The sequence below is a fragment of the Haplochromis burtoni genome, unplaced genomic scaffold, assembly GCF_018398535.1.
Source record: "Haplochromis burtoni strain Fernald_Lab_line unplaced genomic scaffold, NCSU_Asbu1 Contig_6, whole genome shotgun sequence".
Classification (NCBI taxonomy): Eukaryota; Metazoa; Chordata; class Actinopteri; order Cichliformes; family Cichlidae; genus Haplochromis; species Haplochromis burtoni.
The window spans coordinates 3,849,926-3,857,067 of record NW_024582367.1 but is presented as its reverse complement, the minus strand read 5'-3'; the positions used below and the strand labels follow the sequence as shown (position 1 = coordinate 3,857,067).

The 7,142-nt window shown below is 39.1% G+C and overlaps 1 protein-coding gene across 1 annotated transcript in view; it reads right to left on the bottom strand.

The window, feature by feature from the left end:
• arhgap27 (Rho GTPase activating protein 27) overlaps positions 1 to 7,142 on the bottom strand; it is a 34,430-nt gene that overhangs the window by 20,293 nt on the left and 6,995 nt on the right. The window lies entirely within an intron of this gene.

Genomic DNA, 7,142 nt, shown 5'->3' with positions numbered 1-7,142 from the left:
AACATTTCCCAGAAAAGGAAATGGAAAAGCTGCTTTTTCACAGGTTTGTCTGATGAGTGTTGCTAAATCTACAGACTACATGTGGGTGGATGCTTGAAACAGGAAGTCTAGTTTCTGTTCAATTGAATTGTTCAGTCAACACTTCCTCCTGCATGGGACAACATAGCCAGCTGGGCTTCAGAGTGTGTGGGTATGTTTTATGGAAGATTTGGAATTTGGCTTTATCATGAATAAGGTTTGAGTGTAACTTCTCTTTTTATATTGTTAAAATTTAAATTCTTGCAGGTTACAGGGTATACGGCAGAAGACAGTGCTGCAAAGAACATCCAAAAAGCATTTTCATTAATGCAGGAGTGTCAGGTGTATTAGTTAGTGGGCTATATGTACACCAATAAAGTTAGGTGGCAGGTGTGGCTCTTCACATGAGGTTTTTCTGAAATGTAACTGAAACTTTAAGTTAGTGTGAAAGCTTTTATTTTTAATGAACTATCAACTATTTGCAACTATTTATATAAAAAAGTGAAGGACAGCCTGAGAGAACCGAAACTTAATATATCAATAACAAAATAACTAAAGAAAATAACACTTTATATTCACACAACTTGTCGAGACGCAGAAATGCATTTAACTTTCGACAGATGTCTACTTCTGTACTTAGGTTTATTGAACAAAAAAAAGCTGAATTATTAATGACTTCAATACAGTTTTCACATTTGTCATGCAGCAGGCCAGAATGAACTCGTGGGCCACATGATTCCCCTGCATGAAATCTTCTATTTGTAATGTGCATAAAACCACCTGCATAATATTAGCTGACATTTTAGTGAACATATGGGTGATAAGGTATACAAAAGCTTGTCCTGCTTATTCTTTTGCACTATATGCTTCATAAAAGCTACTTTCAGTGGCTCCCTTATTCAAAAGGAGTTGTCATACCGGGTAGCTATCAATACTGCCACAGACACAACCCCAAAAGAATTTGTGTCTCCTCTCTGGATCAAACTGGGGATCTTTTACTAGTAAGATAAATGTACACAACTACACTACAGATGAACTATAAGCTTAAAATGTTGCATATATTTTGTACAGCAACTGGGAGCCCAGTGTATATAATGTACGAATGACTATTTGAAATAACACTGACTTGAGCATGACAAAGCTTTTACCAATTGCAAAAAAACAACATACAAGCCCGACTAACCCCAGGTATTTGGATTAATCAGCTGAACTTAACCAGTTAGGATGTTTTGCTACATTTACTATAGCCAACAAGCTAGCTAACAAGCTAGCACAAGCTATGATTAGCCCATGATCAGTTCTGAACAGTTTTCCATCCATGAACAAAAAGTCTAGCTCATCTTAACATTAATTTTACTGAAGCGTGGCCCCATGGAAATTCATATCAGCGTTTGTTTGTATCATTCATGGAATTTCTATTGTGCTGGAAGCCAATCTTTTATTGCTATCAGTGTACTTAGGGCACATTTTCATTACAAACGCTAGCTATGAACCTGTTTGGTGCTGTATGGAAGGAGAGAAGCTTTTGGGAAAAAAGTGTTATCCTTTGGATTTTCACTGCAAGCTCAACCCGAACTCCTCACATAAAATTGGCCTACACACTGGTAGAAATAAAGACAGTGGAGAAGGCCTAAATTCTTTCATTTATGTTTACACAATGGCAATATAAAAAACTTTTACTGTATGAAGAAGGCACCTAAGTGCATCTTTAAGTGCCTCAGTAAGATAGTTTGCTAGTCAAATCCATCTAATCACAGAAATAATGATAGTGTTGTGTCAGATTTTGAGATACGTTTCCAGCTGTAATGGAGAATATCTGGAGGGCATCTGTTGTATTGTTTTGTCTAAGATGCCAAGTAAATGGCTCCTTTTTGATAATGTTTTTGAGCGTTATTCAAGGAGAAAACCCTTCAGTGCAGAGCAGACAACTCTATGTCCTCAGCTATGCATGAAGCAGCAATCTGCTTGATTACTTAACCACATTAGCGCTCATCCAATCAAACAATGGAGAACCAAATTGGGGCCCAAATCACGCCACAAGCACACAGTTGAGCTATTGAATCGGTCTGGCTCCACTCCCTCTTACATCACACTCATCATTGGTCCAGAATCCTGGAAGACTCCATAAATGCCCAATGTGGAATCCATCAGCTTATCACATTCTTATCTATGCTCTCCAGGCCAGCTTTGCATGCCGATGTGAAAAACCCGCTGATGCTGTTTGGTGATTTCAGATTTCTCCCACTCACACTTTGTAGGTGAAGTGTTTTCTGTGTAGGAGCAAGGGAGGATTTAAGTACCAGTCGAAGTAATGCTCTCTGGGGAAACTATAAACCAGCCAAGTGAAATGGAAACCTTGGTGTTTTGCAAAAATACCACCTTGACATTTTTTCCAGGTGAAACTAAATATCAACAGTTTGCGTGCAAACACACTGGAAATAAAAATAAAATTTGGGACTTCACTTGCAGCTTTTGATTCTGGGAACTTTTTCTTAGTTCTTAACAAATAGGAAAAAAAGGCAGGATTACTGTAAGCAAGCACATCATAACAAAACTAAGAAAGCATTTTAAAAATAATAATTGCACATAAGACATTCCTGAGCATATGACTAATACATCCCTTGATAAAGACCAACTGAAGCTTCCTTTAGAGTAGTTTTACATTATTTTGCATTTGTAAACTAAATGAGCAGCTGCACTAAGAAAATAGTAATAATAATTTAAAAAGGTTACAATAAAGTTACGGAGCTTAGCATCCAAGACCTGGGAGAGAAATGCTCAGGAATTTAATGTTTAACAACAAATGTCAAGAATATATTTATGAAATCCTCAAAAACGCTTCTGATTATGGTTATGTCCAAAACGATTCACTCATTCACTAATCCCAGTGTCCTACTTTGGGAGTTTTATTTAAAAGAGTACATAGCACGCTCATTACTGGATGGACACTACTGGCAAATTTCCTATTTCCTGTTATAGATTTATTTTACATCTACTGTATGTCTCAAAATCTGAAAAGTGTTGCGAATAGGGAAGGGCCTTAAACGTGCATGTTTAATGACTAGTAGGGGCTCATTCATGTAGTTGTAACAACACTTCCAGTTCCACAGAACTCTATGGGGGCCCTCAGCTCCCATGCTCTGTGACCACAGAAAACACTGTAATAATGACCTTATAGTTTATGGTCTTACTGAATAACATCACAACAATGATTTTATTGTTGTAATGTTTACGATGTTTAAACCATCAAAACATTGAATGTTTCATTAGAGGACTTCACTAACCTGTTTGTAACAGTGTGCCTACTTGGGAGTCAGAACTTAAGGCATGGTGAGATACTGTAAATGCACTGAATAGGGTGTAGCTGTACATATGGACATCACTACAGAATGGTGAACCTACTGTATAGTCAACTGTACAGTGAAGAGGGGCTGATGTTGTACACATGCTTTGACATCTGTACAAAAATATCACTTGTTTCTCAAGGCTGTACCTGGCTGAACAGGCTGAGATTACATATCTCTTTATGTAATCTCATATTTCCACATAAAATTACAAAATATGTCCTTTTGTTTTACAGATAACTATATGTTTAATACCTAAATTATGACTTAAGAACCAAGTCAAACCAAATTACCTTCGCAAGAGCAGTTTTATTTGCCAACAGTGTAAAATATTGAATGTGAGAAATGTATTGGTAAAACATGACAGGCATAAACTGGATCTAAGTCTGACTCTCTGAGGTCACGGTATATATTTAGTTCTTGTCTCACACTTACATGCTGAACAAGTTGTTAAACCTTAAACTATAAAAAAACTAACTCTGTCAAAACACATCATAATATGCATACTTATTTTCACCAAAACTAAAATGTCGTGAAAATGAAAGGACTTGCCTGACCAGGAAGCTAAAAGCACCCGTTCTGCCTGATGTACACATGTGCTGTGCACAGAAATGCCTGACAGGACACTCACACTACCTGTTGGAGCAGTTTCTTGGCATCTGATGTTGTTTCACAGAGCACCAGGAATTATTAGTCTTAAAAGGTGCAGGGTGAGGCATTACTTTTAAAATGCCAATACACATGTATATATATCAAAGGCTCCAGTGCTATCTGTGATGTGGATTATGAGACACGTTTACTTTTGCTGCCAGACATCAATAATTGAACCTTGTACTTCTGGATGATAAAAGAGCCAATTGACACAAGTTAGGTATTTATGAGTCATACTGGCCATAAACATCAGACCTGAATTAAAGTTTGCATTCTACAACAATAGTTTCACAACCTGAGCTTCACTCGACAAACTTAACTTCCCATCTGAAAGCCCAGAACAGCCCAAACTCCCTACCACATTAAGTGACCTACATTTTGGGCTAATTGCAAGTTCTGCACATTACATATGCACACACACGCCAACTGCATGGCAGGGCTGGCATTAAAAGCTCCAAAGCCCTGCTTGTTGGGAGTCAGGCCAGACCCCCTCGCATCACCATGGAGATGGCCCTCCATTGTGGGGTAAGAATTAATGCACTTGAGGGGTCCTGGCACGTCTACAGTCCCGTTACAAGTGTGTGGGGGGTTCATTCATGTTTACACAGAGGAGACGAGAAGGACAAATTATGGTTTAAAATGCAGGAATTCAACTGCACCGCTTCGCAAAAATCATTTCTGGGAGGTGGTAAAAATCTCCCACTGAAGCAACAAACTGTGCTGGTAATTACAGCGTAATGCACACCAAATCACTGGGTATAGTGGGAGAGGCTGTAGACATTACATGACTCAAAGTGCCACACACATTTGGTAGAAACTGAGCAGAAACCCAATCAAACACACCTTCTCCTTCATAAACCCCAGTGCTGTCTGACGTCACGTATTCCTTGCAACAGGTGCAAAAGACGACGGGAAGTGTCGTGAAACTTACCTGAAGCAAAAGTTTCAAGTCACCAAACTACATCCGACAGGAACACAAGGTTAAATGTTGCCGTGTGTTTCATCGTTTCCCTGCCGTGCGCATATGATCACAATTCCCCGGATCGTAACCGGTGCTGGGAAACCAGGTAGCAGCTGGAGGTTTTGGGAGTGGCTGGCAGATTTTCGCTTTAACTCCTTCCTCTCCCCAGGAAAGGTCAACCAGCTGACACAACCTGTTTGTAACCTGTTCTGGAGTGTCATCACAGCCACAGACTGTATTTTTCAAGTCCCAGAGCTAAAAACAGCCCCTCCTTCAGCTGCACCGCAAAGCCCTTTCATCCACTGCAAACCTCCAGCTCCTCCCGAAGTTTAACCACATCTGTTTAATACAAAGGTGAACCATACGCACCTGATAAAAGTGATCCCGCACCCTCAGAAACTTTCGCTGAGTAAAACTGAGGTCTTGAATCAGCTTTTACCGAAGTATTCAAGGAACACCTCTTTTTTTTCAGCCATTGAAATGGCATGAAGGGAAAGACCGGGCATTCATATGCTGATGAGCTGGCTCTGACACACCGCAATCAACCGAAACGGTATTCTAAGTCCTTCCTTCACTAGTGTCAACACCAATAAATGGTGGGATCTTATATCTAAGCAAATCCAACCATTCAGTGCTCAGGTTAACCAGGAACACGTTCAATAATATTACACGTGAATCTCTGTTGATCTTGGTTGGGACTAGGCGTGAATTTGATATGAGAGTGTTTTGTAGCTTCAGAAAGAGCCGTGCACGCAAACTGCCGCAAGGGATGTCCCTTGAGTCAGCAGGGGCTGGGGACAGCACAATTAAAAAGTGCATATAAAACCTGGGATGTAGACTTAGAAAGAAGTGATCGCTGAAGCTCGCTCCTCAGAGCATTATGGGTAATGTAGGCGGCAGCTTTCAAACATAGACTGTATATAAAAGCTGGATACAGCCCATGTTGAAGCACTTTGAACCCAAATTCTTTTTGATGACCATTAGGGAGCTGTACTACGAAACTAGTTCAGCATAGCTTAGCTTTCTCTGCATTAGCTGGCTTGACAAAACCTAAAAACAAAACAATCCTGTGTTGTTGTAACAGGTTACATATATAAAATAATTGTATTCCTTCGGCACAAAAGCTCTATAGCACTTAAAACATGCTCTGAGCCTTACCTGTTACAGGTAGGTTACCATAGTGATTTAGCTAGATTAAAAAAGAGAGCTAACCCTTTAGTACTTTGTACAACAGATGTTTTTATTTCTCAAATAGCCCTCAGCTCTCGTGATCTATGGCCTCAAAAACGTTCTGATCAGTTTATGATGTCATTTGCTAGTTTAAAGTTTTACTGAATACAACATGATGATCGTTTTATGCATTGTGAAACCTGTTAGCTAAAAGATCATGGTTACCCTGTGACTGACATTTCACCACCATATGAATATGGAGATGAAGAAGGCAGTGGTGACAGGAGTCCACGTCCATCTTTTAAATACAGTTTAGGCTTTAATGAAGGTTGGCTCCTAAAAATAAGTTCTCCCATTTCTGGTTAGAATGGATACATATGCATTAATAGTACTACTAAGGTATTACTAGTATAATGGGGCCCTTTTTTGTACAACACATTCTTCTCTTTGATTTTTTGTGTGTTCCCAACAGTACTTAGGTACCTTCACTGTTTTTAGTTAAATCCTTAATGCTAGTAAGTTCAGTGGTTTTACAGTTACTAGTTCCAGTTCAGGTATTTTCACAGCTTTTGAAAGATATAATAACAGTAATATAATAATATGTTAAGTCATGTTGCCTGTCGTTGCCTTTAGGCTTTTTTGGGGTGCAGCATGTAAGCCTCACCTTTCTTAACTCAATTCAAGCCTCCACACGATCCTATTTCTGCCCGTGTCCCGTGGGCTTTCCCAGACAATGGGTCTGCTCGGCTCATAGGTTTTCTATTTAAGGAGCAGGCCATTTAAATCTGGATTTTGCCATGTATTTTATAAAAATCAGTTAAGATTACAGTTATAGATGCTCTAGAATAAAAAGACAAGACAATATGTTAAGGATAATAAATACTGAGATATGTACATGTTTGCAGGTTTAATAACAGTCTGCAAATACTGTATGATCAATAACATCAACAGAACTGTGCTTCTTTATTTTTGTTTTGGGTCTTTTACTTATACTCAGA